The 13,701-nt window shown below is 38.4% G+C and overlaps 1 pseudogene; it reads right to left on the bottom strand.

Annotated features, from left to right (window-relative positions):
* Positions 1-9,803: 9,803 nt before the first annotated feature.
* LOC116888964 lies at positions 9,804-10,292 on the bottom strand (annotated as a pseudogene).
* Positions 10,293-13,701: the final 3,409 nt, after the last annotated feature.

Consider the following 13,701-nt stretch of genomic DNA (forward strand, 5'->3'; position numbering starts at 1 on the left):
GAGATCCCATTTGTTGATTCTTGATCTTAGAGCATAAGCCGTTGGTGTTTTGTTCAAGAAATTTTTTCCAGTGCCCATGTGTTCGAGATTCTTCTATGAAGGTCTGATAGAATTCTGCGCTGAACCCGTCTGGACCTGGGCTCTTTTAGGTTGGGAGACGATTAATGAATGCTTCTATTTCTTTTGGAGTTATAGGGTTCTTTAAATGGTTTATCTGTTCTTGATTTAACTTTGGTACCTGATATCTTTCTAGGAAATTGACCATTTCCTGCAGATTTTCAAGTTTTGTTGAATATAGTGTTTTGTAGTAGGATCTGATGATTTTTTTTGAATTTCCTCTGATTCTGTAGTTATGTCTCCCTTTTCATTTCTGATTTTTTGAATTTGGAAAGACACTGTGTGTCCTCCCCTTAGTCTGCTAAGGGTTTATCTATTTTGTTGACTTCCTCAGAGAACCAACTTTTGGTTCTGTTGATTCTTTCTATGGTACTTTTTATTTCTACTTGGTTGATTTCAGCTCTGAGTTTGATTATTTCCTGCCTTCTACTCCTCCTGGGTGTATTTGCTACTTTTTGTTCTAGAGCTTTTAGGTGTGCTGTCAAGCTGCTGACATATGCTCTCTCCTGTTTCCTTCTGCAGGCACTCAGCGCTATGAGTTTTCCTCTTAGCGCAGCTTTCATTGTGTCCCATAAGTTTGGGTATGTTGTACCGTCATTTTCATTAAATTCTAAAAAGTCTTTAATTTCTTTCTTTATTTCTTCCTTGACCAGGTTATCATGGAGTAGAGCATTGTTCAATTTCCATGTATATGTGGGCATTTTTCCCTTATTGTTATTGAAGACCAGCTTTAGCCCTTGGTGGTCTGATAGGACACATGAGATTATTTCTGTTTTTCTGTATCTCTTGAAGCGTATTTTATGACCAATTATATGGTCAGTTTTGGAGAAAGTACCATTAGTGGTGAGAAGAAGGTATATCCTTTTGTTTGAGTATAGAATGTTCTATAAACATCTGTTAAGTCCATTTGGTTCATGACTTCTTTTAGTCTGTCTACGTCTCTGTTTAATTTCTGTTTTCATGATTTGTCCATTGATGAGAGTGGGGTGTTGAAATCTCCTACTATTATTGTGTGAGGCGCAATGTGTGCTTTGAGCTTCAATAAGATTTCTTTTATGTATGTAGGTGCCATTGTATTTGGAGCATAGATATTTAGGATTGGGAGTTCATCCTGGTGGATTTTTCCTTTGATGAATATGAAGTGTCCTTCCTTATCTTTTTTGATGACTTTTAGTTTAAAATAAATTTCATTCTATATTAGAATGGCTACTCCAGCTTGCTTCTTCAGACCATGTGCTTGGAAAGTTGTTTTCCAGCCTTTCACTCTGAAGTAGTGTCTGTCTTTTTCTCCCAGTTGTGTTTCCTGTAGGCAGCAGAATGCAGGGTCTTCATTGCGTATCCATTTTGTTAATCTATGTCTTTTTATTGGAGAGTTGAGACCATTGATGTTGAGAGACATTAAGGAATAGTGATTATTGCTTCCTGTTATATTCATATTTGGATGTGAAGTTATGTTTGTGTGCTTTTCTTCTCTTTGTTTTGTTGCCAAGACAATTAGTTTCTTGCTTTTTCTAGGGTGTAGCTGGCCTCCTTATGTTGGGCTTAACCATTTATTATTCTTTGTAGGGCTGGATTTGTAGAAAAATATTGTGTAAATTTGGTTTTGTCATGGAATATCTTGGTTTCTCCATGTATGTTAATTGAGAGTTTTGCAGGATATAGTAACCTGGGCTGGCATTTGTGTTCTCTTAGGGTCTGTATGACATCAGTCCAGGATCTTCTGGCTTTCATAGTTTCTGGCGAGAAGTCTGGTGTGATTCTCATAGGTCTGCCTTTATATGTTACTTGACCTTTTTTCCCTTACTGATTCTAATATTCTTTCTTTATTTTATGCATTTGGTGTTTTGACTATTAGTGACAGGAGGAGTTTCTTTTCTGGTCCAATCGATTTGGAGTTCTGTAGACTTGTATGTTTATGGGCCTCTCTTTCTTTAGATTAGGGAAGTTTTCTTCTATGATTTTGTTGAAGATATTTACTGGTCCTTTGAGCTGGGAGTCTTCACTCTCTTCTATACCTATTATCCTTACGTTTGATCTTCTCATTGAGTCCTGGATTACCTGTATGTTTTGGACCAGTAGCCTTTCCCGTTTTACATTTTCTTTGACCGTTGTGTTGATGATTTCTATGCAATCTTCTGCTCCTGATATTCTCTTCTATCTCTTGTATTCTGTTGGTGATGCTTGTATCTACGGCTCTTTGTCTCTTCCTTTGGTTTTCTATATCCAGGGTTGTTTCCCTGTGTTCTTTCTTCATTGCTTCTATTTCCATTTTTAATTCCTTCACCTGTTTGATTGTGTTTTCCTGGAATTCTTTCAGGGATTTTTTTGATTCCTCTCTATAGGCTTCTACTTGTTTATTTATGTTTTCCCGCGTTTCTCTAAGGGAGTTCTTCATGTCTTTCTTGAAGTCCTCCAGCATCATGATAAAATGTGATTTTACATCTAGATCTTGCCTTTCTGGTGTGTTCAGATATTCAGTGTTTGTTTTGGTGAGAGAATTGGGCTCTGATGATGCCATGTATTCTTGGTTTCTGTTGCTTGGGTTCCTGTGCTTGCCTCTCGCCATCAGATTGTCTCTGTTGTTACCTTGCCTTGCTGTTTCTGGCAGTGGCCTGACCATCTTATAGGCCTTTGTGTCAGGAGTGCTGTAGACTTGTTTTCCTGTTTTCTTTCAGCCAGTTAAGGGAACAGAATCTTCTGCTTTTGAGCGTGTAGTCTTTCCTGCCTACTGTTCTTCAGCTTTTCCTGTGGGACTGTGTCATGAGTCCACAAGGCAGGTCGCTTGGAGCAGAAAAGTTGGTCTTTCCCGTGGTTCCACAGCTCAAGTTGCTCGTGGGGGGCTGCTTTTGAGCTCTCCATGAGGGTGGCAACTAGGAGGGACTGCGCTGCCTTTTCCCTACGCCCCCGTGCATCAGGGACCCAGATGTTAGGTATTTTCCTCTGGAGTCAGAAATGTGTGCAGAGTGTAGTCTCTTCGGGCTTCCCTGGCATGTCTGCCCCTCTGAAGGTTTAGCTCTCCCTCCCACTGGATTTGGGTGCAGAGAACTGTTGATTGGTCCCTTCAGGTCTGGGCAGTGTCTGGACTGTGGGGGATCTGCTGTTCGAGTGCCTCCATCCAATTCTTGACATTCATATACTGCTTCTCCAAACTCCCAAATTTGGGAAGACAAAAATTAATCAAAAATTAAACTAAATAGCATACATTTGAAATATTCAATGTGTATATTGCATATCTTTGGTTCTTATCAACCAAAGTCATAATAAAAACAATAGCTTTGATAGAAGATGGCATTATCACATGCACTGTGCTAAACACTCACAAATAACATTTTATTTTGTTTAAAAAATATATTATAAAAGGCAAGTACAGCTGTTATTCCCAGTGTAGACATTAGAAAGCTGAGACAAGTCAGAGTAAGAGAACTAAAGAGCAGAGGTATTACATAATGTGTCCATAATCTAAAAAGGCTGCAATAGAAATGAGGTGATTAATTCAAGTGTTTTTCTTCATTCTTTTGTTAAAAATTTCTTCTATTGTTTGAGATTATAATTAAGTAATTTCTTCCCTTTCTTCCCTCCAAAAATTGCTATAGACACCCTCATTGCTTTTCTTCAAATTCATGGCCTATTTCTCATTAATTCGTGTTATATGCATATGTGCTTATATATAAACATACATATATGGACTCATAAATATAACTTAGTTTATAGAATGATATTGTACTATGTTTTCAGGAACAATCCATTGTTGTAGTAAGTATGCATTTGATGGGTTTTCCATGGGTGAGATTATTTCTCACACTCTCAGCATTCCATAGTTGACTATTTTGTATAGAATTAAGGCCCCATAGTCTGTTCTCTGTCCACTTTGGCATATCTATTTTTGTTGTCATCATTTAGTTCATAGGTAGGCACGTGTGCTGGTGAGATTTTTATAGGTAGAGGATCTAACATTCTCCCTGATTCTCGGGATCTCACAGTCTTTGTGCCTCCTCTTGTGCAATGTTCCCTGAGACTCAATTGTAGGAGTGTTTTGCAGATATATCCATTAGATTTGGGCTCCACGAACATGCAGTTTGATTAGTTATGGTTTTTTATGATGGTCTTTATCTGTTCCAAAGAGATGTTTCCCTGATATTGGGGAGGACTACAAATATCTGTGTAGATAAGAATAAATATTTGGGATGTAATTATGGCTAATGCTGGCTTATTAAAATTGTGATTGTGGGTTCTTCTACAAGATCTACGATTTGACTAGCTTTGGGTAACTGACTAGGTTTCCATACTAGGCTTGATTTCCCTCTTGTTGAGTAGGTCTTAAGCCCCATTAGAGATCTATTGGTTACTACCAAGGTATATATGCCACCACCATACCCTTAGCGTTAGAGTGCCACTCTGGCATTTGTTATATTCCAAGGTACCATAAACATATAGAATTGTGGATTTGTCCTTCCTTCCAGTCCTCTCATTATTAAAGTAGTTGCTCTTGGCGCCTTCATGCAAGACTTCTTTGAGCCTCAGCTCTCTTTTCTGTTTCTTATTGAAAGTCCACAACACAAAGACCAGTTCAAGTACCATTTCTTCAATGAAACATTCCTTCCACAGTACTTACCATTGCCATCAATTTCCTTTTGCTCTCCTATGTCTTATGTTAGGTGCCTCTCAATCAGTGCTAAAAGAGAAGATCTCCATACAAATGGTTTCTTAAACTAGTATTAGAGTGAGGATTCAGGCCAGAAAAGGGGAAGAAGCTGTGGGAAGTTGAAGCCCTAAGGGGAAGCTCAGACTATATCATTTACAATTTAAATTATCTCTTGTTAACAGGCAGAAGAATCAAATCTCCTCCATACCTGCCAGTCATTTGCTAAGCAGATCTACATTAGACATATAAAAGACATTTCAGTCTTTTAGTGTACTAAGACAAAGTGGTTCAATAGTTCTGTAGAAATATAAAAACTACAGGTCATTCTAAATAAAACCATCATCAAACTGGGAAGGAGCTAACAGAAACATAAAAAAAAAAATCTGAAGGAATCAGGCAAATCAAAAAAAGAGCTTCAGTGGTATTTGTTAATCTTTATAATTAAAGCTAAGCTCTGTTGTTTTCATTACTTATTTCAATATATATGAATATATATTTCAGTATATATCTCATATATATACATACATTCTTGTGCATATATATATATATATATGTAATTGCACGAGAATCTCCCTTTATCTTTTCATTTGTATGTTCTAAACACTATTTGAAATTTTAATTCACCTTGATAATGAAATGTGGCTATCACCAGACTAATAAACTTTCAATTTGTGTCTTGAGAGTTCTGAAAATTCTTTATTCAGTGTCACCTCTATAGAATATCATCCTTTTTATAATCCCCAAAGACACAACCCCTATTAAGACTTTCTCTTTAACTCGGAGGGGAAAATATACTCTAGAAAAATATTTTTATCACAGAATGACTTAAATAATCAAGTCATTCTGCCATTTTAGGATGGATAATGTTTTTACTCTCCTAATGCCGCTTTTTCCTCAGTCCTAATCCAATTTTGAATAGAGAAAATTTGAAAGTGACTTTGTAGGTGAGTTATGATAAAACAACTTGTGTGTTCATAATAAGCATAAATGAATACCTCACAATACCAATATGGAGCAAAGGTTCTGCAGGTTGACTTTTTCAATAGTTAAATGATCCAATGCTATATTCGCAAAGCTTCCCCATCCAGGAGCTGGAAAATAATACTAGTTCCAACCCTTTCAATTTCCACAAAATACAAAGCAAAGATTGATAGGAAGATGTAACTCCACTAGAGAAAACACTCAGAGATTCTTAAAGATGGATAGAAAATCTGTATTTTTTGCTGGAAGTTGGTCGCATAGGCAGTTGCCCAAATCATGCATTCCTGAGCCTCACCACTCTTTTTTGTTTTATGCATACAGACACACACGCACACACACACACACACACACACACACACACAATCTATCCTGATTGACATACTTTGGTTAGAAAGAACTGTTAGTGAGAAGCAAAATCACAGAAGCCAAAAGAGCAATGTTAAAACATTTAGGGAATTTCCTGGATCCTGAAAAGGTGTCCTATGTCTTTGACAGAGTAAGTCTTTGCTACCATTTTGTCTGGTGTTAGAGTCTACATGTTGGGTTCTATGGTCAGAATACTGCCTACAACTAGGCATCAGTTGTGCTACAATCTGGATCCAACAAAGGGAGAGCTTTGAAGTTCCTTGTGATGCAAGTAGAAAGTAGAAACACAAGGCATAATATCAAATTTCTACCTTATAATGCTCACCATTATGAATTACTTATCATGGACCAGTCCTTATGTAAAGTACAAAATGTGTTATCTACATTATCTTTATAACTACTCTTTTATGCAGGTCTATTTTCTAAATAAAGACACTGCAATATAGGAACATAAATTATGTTTCTAAGAGTAGATATTCCAGATGTTAAGATCTGAGATCTGAGTGCAGAAAAGAAATGACTCATGTCAACATCTGCTCTCAAATCCTACAATACTTCCAAATGTCTATACAGAATAAGACTATACAGATTAGTCAATCAGACCCTCTCTAAGTATACAGTATATTTAATGTCAGTATCATCAAATCATGTTGAAAATCCCACCATGAAGACAATATTCCTCCCAGTTAAAACTTAGAGTACATAACCGCATTGAACAAAATGTGTTTAAATCTGTCTACAGGATCCAAGCGCATATATTATGGTTTTGAAGTTTGTTAATTATAAATAGAATGTCAGTAAAAAAAACCTATTAGGAAGAAGAGGGCAGAGAAATGGTTCATCTGATTAAACAAGATGAATTGGTATGAACTGTTATTTGAGATCATTGTAATCAAGTATTACTTTTCCATAAAATTAAAGCCTATATGGATGAATCACTGTTTGACAATCTATGATATGTCATTAATCCATATATGTCCACACATATTTGGAAGTCATATGCAGTTCTATAACTCAGAATAGTCATAGTTTCAATCTGGCTTTACTTTTAACAATTCTAATTCATAACTTTCTAAGTCAGTAACTTCTAATGGATCAATTAAAATCTATTCTATTTTTTGCTAAAAGAAGTACTAATGTATGGGCTGTTCATTTGATACTTAAACATTATTTCTTTGGCTAATTTACAATGAAAGTTTGCTTAGTATTTACCAGTACATATAGCTCTTCCAGATGACCAGAGTCCAATTTTCAGGACCTGTGTGTAGTGCTTTACAACTGTTTGTAACTGTAGCACCAGGAAATCTGACACCTCTCACCTCCATGTGCACTCACACTCATGTGCACATACCTACTCACAGACAAATATACATATACGAATTTTAAAAATAAAACAAATCTTTAATAAAGTTTTAAATTAGAAAGCCCCATACCTCACTTCTCCTTGTTTAGACCTCCAAAAGCCAGCAGAATATTTTGCTTGCCTGGCTTTTTTATGTCCTGCTGTGACATTGAAAGGACTATTTGCCAAAGGGTAGGGTATATGAAAACATAATAGATGAAACCAGGACTACTAGTAACCACTACTTGCTCCTAGCCTGAGAGTCTCAAAGAAGTACTAGCCACTGAATGCTAAAGATCTATCAGCTTGCATTTGATGACTACTGATGTCCTCTTCCCAAAAGGACCAAGACAATAAACTCTCAGGCTAACTTCTTCTCCCTCCTTCTTCTTTCATCACAAGAAAATAGCCCAATATATCCAGGGATTAAAAGAGTCTCTCAGTGGTCCATCTCTGGGGGGCACAAAGCTGGCAATCAACATTCCTACAGTGTAAACATCAGCTTCCTTTGTCTCACTATCTTCTACACATAGCAGGGATTGTGGGATAAAACAGTAATTGCTCTTTTTGTTAGAAAAGAACTCTTCAATGAAATCTATGGGAAAGCAAAAGAGTAAAGCTTAGAGATGGTGAGCTATTCCTCAGTGTGCTAACTAGTTTTATGCCAACTTGACACAAGACAGAGTCATTTTGGGAGAGGAAGCCTCAATTGAGAAAATGCTCCCATGAGATTGGACTGTGGGCAAATCTGTAATACATTTTCTTAATTAATATTTGATGATTGATGTGGTAGGACACAGCTTACTATGAGTGATGGTACTACTTGGCAGTAGTTCTGGGTTTAGTAAGAAACCAAGATGAGAAATCCTTGAAAAACAAGCTAGTAACCATGATGGCCTGTGCTTCAGTTTCTGCCTCCAAGTTCCTGACTTCAGTTCCTACTCTGATATCCCTTTGTTGTAAAGTACACGATAAAAGATGAAATAAATTTATTCCTCCCAAAGTTGATTTTGTTCATGGAATTTTATCACAGCAATAGAAATACTAAAGGTGGCCAGCTTTACTCCCCAAACTACTGCCAAGATGTGATCTCAGAGTGGGAAACTGATGGACCTATTTAGGAGTATTCATGTCTTCAGAGTTGTTTGTGATCAAACATTTGGTTTATCAATGGGGGTTAAATCCCTCCATTTGCTCTTTTTGAGTGTGTACCCATCAATTTTTGACACTGAGCTCAAGTCTCATTTAGGAACTTTGTTTTGAACCATCCTATTTTTCATAGTGTTGTATCTGATCTCCATATTCTCTTTCACCCCTTGATTCCATCTCCTAGTCAGTGGCTAAGATGCAAGAGATAAAGGATAAGCCATTTGGGGACGGTGAGATGTCTCAGCACACGAAGGTACCTGACCACAATCCTGAAGATCTGAGTTTGATCCCAGAGGCCCAAATTGTAGAAGAGAACTGACTTCCACAAATTGTCTGTAACAGAATTTTCCCTAATTGATTAAAATAATAAATACAAGGAAACCAGTCACTGGGTCAGGAATCACTAGGCCAGGAGGTGGGACTTTTGAGAAAGGGGTTAGCAAGAGAAGAGGACTTCCTTTTGGATTGCAGAGGCAAGGCAACCAACTTGTAGGCTCGGGGATGTTACCTCAGGAGACAGATGATCTGTCACTGGAAGATTTCTAATATAGAATAGTTGGTGAAATTCTGTACCCAGTGACTGTGTTATCTGCTGGTTCTAAACTAAGATTATTTGGTGTCTTCCATCTCACAATGTTTCAACTGAGCTCCAGGCAAAGGTAACCACAGCAGAGCATGGGTTTGCAAGAGTGCTACCCAGCTAGCCATAAAAATTTGGGAGGTTAACAGATTTGGCAACAGCCAGCCCAGAGAAGGAGAGATTTCGGAGCTCTGGTGAGGTTTATGGGAGAGGCACTGACAAGGGGAAGCATGTGGTCTCAGTACTGAGCTGGGAACAGACCAAGAACACAGGCTTAAGCCTAGCTGGCATAGCATGGATTTTCTTTTTAATATTACACACTACAGTTGTCCTCTGACTTGCATCCCCACACAACAGCACAATGTACTCATAAAACATAGATTGATAAATAAGTAAATATTTGTTTTTAAATGTTTTTAACAGTTCTTATTTAGTGTTTATTCATAATTATAAACTTAACTTTTGCAATCCAGCTAGATTTGAAGGAGAATGAAAAAAATGTGGAACCCAAAGAACTTCAATGAGAGCAGAGATTACAGGGTGTTGTGAGCAGATGGGTTGGGGGCACCCTCCTGAGCTACAGAAAGAATGGTTTTATGGGTAAAATCCCCGCAAGTCAAAAGAAATTAGAATTGTCCACAGTCAGAAATGGTGATCTTCTTGCCGATCTTGCCATTCCTGGACCCAAAATGCTCAGTGCCTTCCACAATGTTCATGTCTTCTTTCACCTTCCCAAAGAGCACATGCTTGCCATCCAGCCACTCAACCTTGGCAGTGAAGATAAAAACATGGGAGCCATTTGTGTTTGGTCCAGCCAAGGACAAGGTGACAGGACCTCTATGCTTCAGGATGAAGTTCTCATCCTCAGATATTTCACCATAGATGAACCTGCCACCAAGTGTCATTATGGCATGTGAAGTCACCACCCTGGCACGTGAATCCTGGAATAATTCTGTGAAAGGAGGAACCCTTATAGCTAAAACCTTTCTCCCCAGTGCCCAGAGCATGAAAGCTTTCTGCTGTCTTTGGAACTTGTCTGCAAACAACTAGAAGGAGTCTCAGCTCAAGGGCTCACCATCAGTCTTGATGTCAAAGAACACAGTGCGGTTGACCATGCCTGCAGCAAGCAGCGAAAAGTGACAGCTGCATCTGCAAAGCTTAATATTTGTTTTTAAAGAGAACTCTCTTGAGACAAAATTCCAAGAAACAAAAGCCATCTCAGTCTCTCATTCCGGCCCAGTTATGATGACAAGAATTAATGGTGTGTGACCTCATTTCCAATTTTGCATTCAGTTCTACACAATCTCCAGACCCCCTCCTCCAACCCAACATGATTTTCTCCCATAGGCACACGGAAGTTGATCACAAATTCTTGCCCAGCTGTATCCCCCCACACTCGTATCACTCCCATACAAAAGTGTTGGCACTGGATAAGGGTGGCAGAAGCCCATGGGCCAAGCTCCTCTCAGGTATTGTGTTTTCTCTCTGTGTGTGTGTGTGTGTGTGTGTGTGTGTGTGTGTGTGTGTGTGTGTGTGTGTGTGTGTTGGACTAGATTTGAAAGGAATTTTGCTTTACTTATTGCATAGTTTTTCTTTTTAAAAATCATCATCCTCCAGGCATTTCTTTACTAAATTCTGCATATAACCACTGTTATACCCATCTTTTTCCTGTTTTTCTATGTCAGTATTCATTTAAACACTGTTCACCAGATATGTGCTTGTGACAGTAATGACAGTAGCCAAATGTCTTCTTACCTAGGCCTTATTTCCCATGCTGTATTACAGACTGGCGTCTCACATTCTATTATACCTACCCTTCTGCTTACTAGATATGTCTCCTCCCTTTCCTGCTCACAAAATTATTTACTTTGTTCTTTGGCTCCAGCTCAGATCTTTATTATGTTGACTTCTTAGTAAATCTCCCCTTTTATTCACTCACTTCTTTCTTTTTATTAATGTTTTAATATGTTTTCAAACAGTATATTTTGATCATATTATTTTCCATGCCCAACTCTTTTTTTCCCCATTTTTATTAAATTAGGTATTTCTTATTTACATTTCATATGTTATTCCCTTTCCCGGTTTCCTGTTCATCAGCCCCCTAACTCCTCCCTCTTTCTTTCTATATGGGTGTTCCCCTCCCCATCCACCTCCCTTTACCGAACCCCCCCCACCAGACATTCCCCTGCACTGGGGGGTCCAACTTTGGCAGGACCCCGGGCTTCCCCTTCCACTGGTGCTCCAACAAGACTATTCACTGCTACATATGCAGTTGGAGCCCAGGGTGAGTCCATAAATAGTCTTTGGAAGTGGTTTAGTTCCTGCAAGCTCTGGTTGGTTAGCATTGTTGTTCTTATGTGGTTACAAGGCCCTTCAGCTCTTTCAGTCCTTTCTTTAATTCCTCCAATGTGGGTCCCCATTCTCAGTTCAATGGTTTGCTGCTAGCATTCGCCTCTGTATTTGACATGTTCTGGCTGTGTCTCTCTGGAGAGACTTATATCCGGTTCCTGTCAGCATGCACTTCTTAGCTTCATCAATCCTGTCTAGTTTTGGTGGCTGTATGTATATGAGACACATGTGAGACAGGCTCTGAATGGCCGTTCCTTCAGTCTCTGCTCTAAAGTTTGCCTCCCTATCCCCTCCTATGGAAATTTTTGTTCCCCTTTTTAAGAAGGAGTGAAGCATCCACATTTTGGTCATCCTTCTTGAGTTTCATGTGGTCTGTTCATTGCATCTTGGGTAATTTGAGCATTTGGGCTAATATCCACTTATCAGTGAGTACATACCATGTGTGTTTTTCTGTGATTGGGTTACCTCACTTAGGATGATATTTTCTAGCTCCATCCATTTGCCTATGAATTTCATGAAGTCATTGTTTTTAATAGCTGAGTAGTACTCCATTGTGTACATATACCATATTTTCTGTATCCATTCCTCTGTTGAGGGACATCTGGTTTCTTTCCAGCTTCTGGCTATTATAAATAAGGGTGCTATGAGCATGAGTCCTTGTTATATGTTGGAGCATTTTTGGGTATATGCCCAAGAGAGGTATAGCTGGGTCCACAGGTAGTGTAATATCCAATTTTCTTAGGAACCTCCAGACTGATTTCCAGAGTGGTTGTAACAGTTTGCAATCCCACCAACAATGGAGGTGTTCTCTTTCTCCACATCCTGTTGCAGCATCTGCTGTCCCAGGGAGTTTTGATCTTAGCCATTCTGACTGGTGTGAGGTGGAATCTCAGGGTTTTTTTGATTTGCATTTTCTCCTGATAACTAAGGATGTTGAACATTTCTTTAGATGCAGTTTGGCCATCTGATATTCCTCAGCTGAGAAATCTTTGTTTAGCTATGTACCCCAATTTTAAATAGGGTTATTTGGCTCTCTGGAGTCTAATTTTGTGAGTTCTTTGAATATTTTGGATATTAGCCCTCTGTCCGATGTAGGATTGGTAAAGATCTTTTCCCAATCTGTTAGTTGCTGTTTTGTCTTAAAGACAGTGTCCTTTTCCTTACAGAAGCTATGAAAGTTTATGAGGCCCCATTTGTCCATTCTTGATCTTAGAGCATAAACCATTGGTATTCTGTTCAGGAAATTTTCCCCAGTGCCCATGTATTCAAGATTCTTCCCCACTTTTTCTTCTTTTTCCCCACCTACCTACTCTCTCAAATTTATACTCACTCTGTCTCTTGAAAAAGTTAACCAATCAACCAACCAAACAGACAAACGAACAAAACCCAAATGAAAATCGCAACACACAAACAAATCCAGTAATACCAAAGGCAGAATAAAGAGAAAACAATTTCATCAGAGATGTTTCTTCGGGATGTAGATGGCAATTTACACAGAGACCCACAACTGGGTCATCTGCATCAAGTGAGAGATTTTCGAGGCCTTAGCCCTAAATGTGATGTCTTTATCACCCTTCTCTGCTCATGGCTAGGTAATCTATGGACAAGTGGATGTGGACAATAAGTAAAAAACAGAGGTGCCAGATGACTGTAAGGCAAACCATCTTCTAGGCACAATAGAACTGATAATCAACTTACAGATAGTATGGCAGCATGCACAAGGCCTGCCTGGGTTCAAACCAAACAAAATTCCATCACTGAGGACAATTGAACACAAAGCCACATACTGAAAGAAGGAGTTACTTGCAATTGATATTTAAAATTGATATCTGCTGGACAAAACAAAATTCATTGTTTCAATGTTGTGGCACTGATTATATCAACTGTACTCCAGGGCAGGCCACATCCTAGGAGTAGTTTAACAACCCAAAACACATGTTCTTTTGTTTTCCTAGATATATTCATTCAGTATGTATGGGGTCTTTGGAAGTGATTTCTTTCCAATTATTGTGCTTGTGATGAGCGCTCTTTTTGTAGATACCATTATATATGGGCATGAGCATCACCACTATTTTCATTATGTACTTCATTCTTAGTGCTGAAAAGTGAGTTTCTGGTAATGACACCATTTGCTATGTCATATCTTAAAAGAGATATCTTACCGGAACAATAAAC

The sequence above is a fragment of the Rattus rattus genome, chromosome X, assembly GCF_011064425.1.
Source record: "Rattus rattus isolate New Zealand chromosome X, Rrattus_CSIRO_v1, whole genome shotgun sequence".
In the NCBI taxonomy this organism is placed as follows: Eukaryota; Metazoa; Chordata; class Mammalia; order Rodentia; family Muridae; genus Rattus; species Rattus rattus.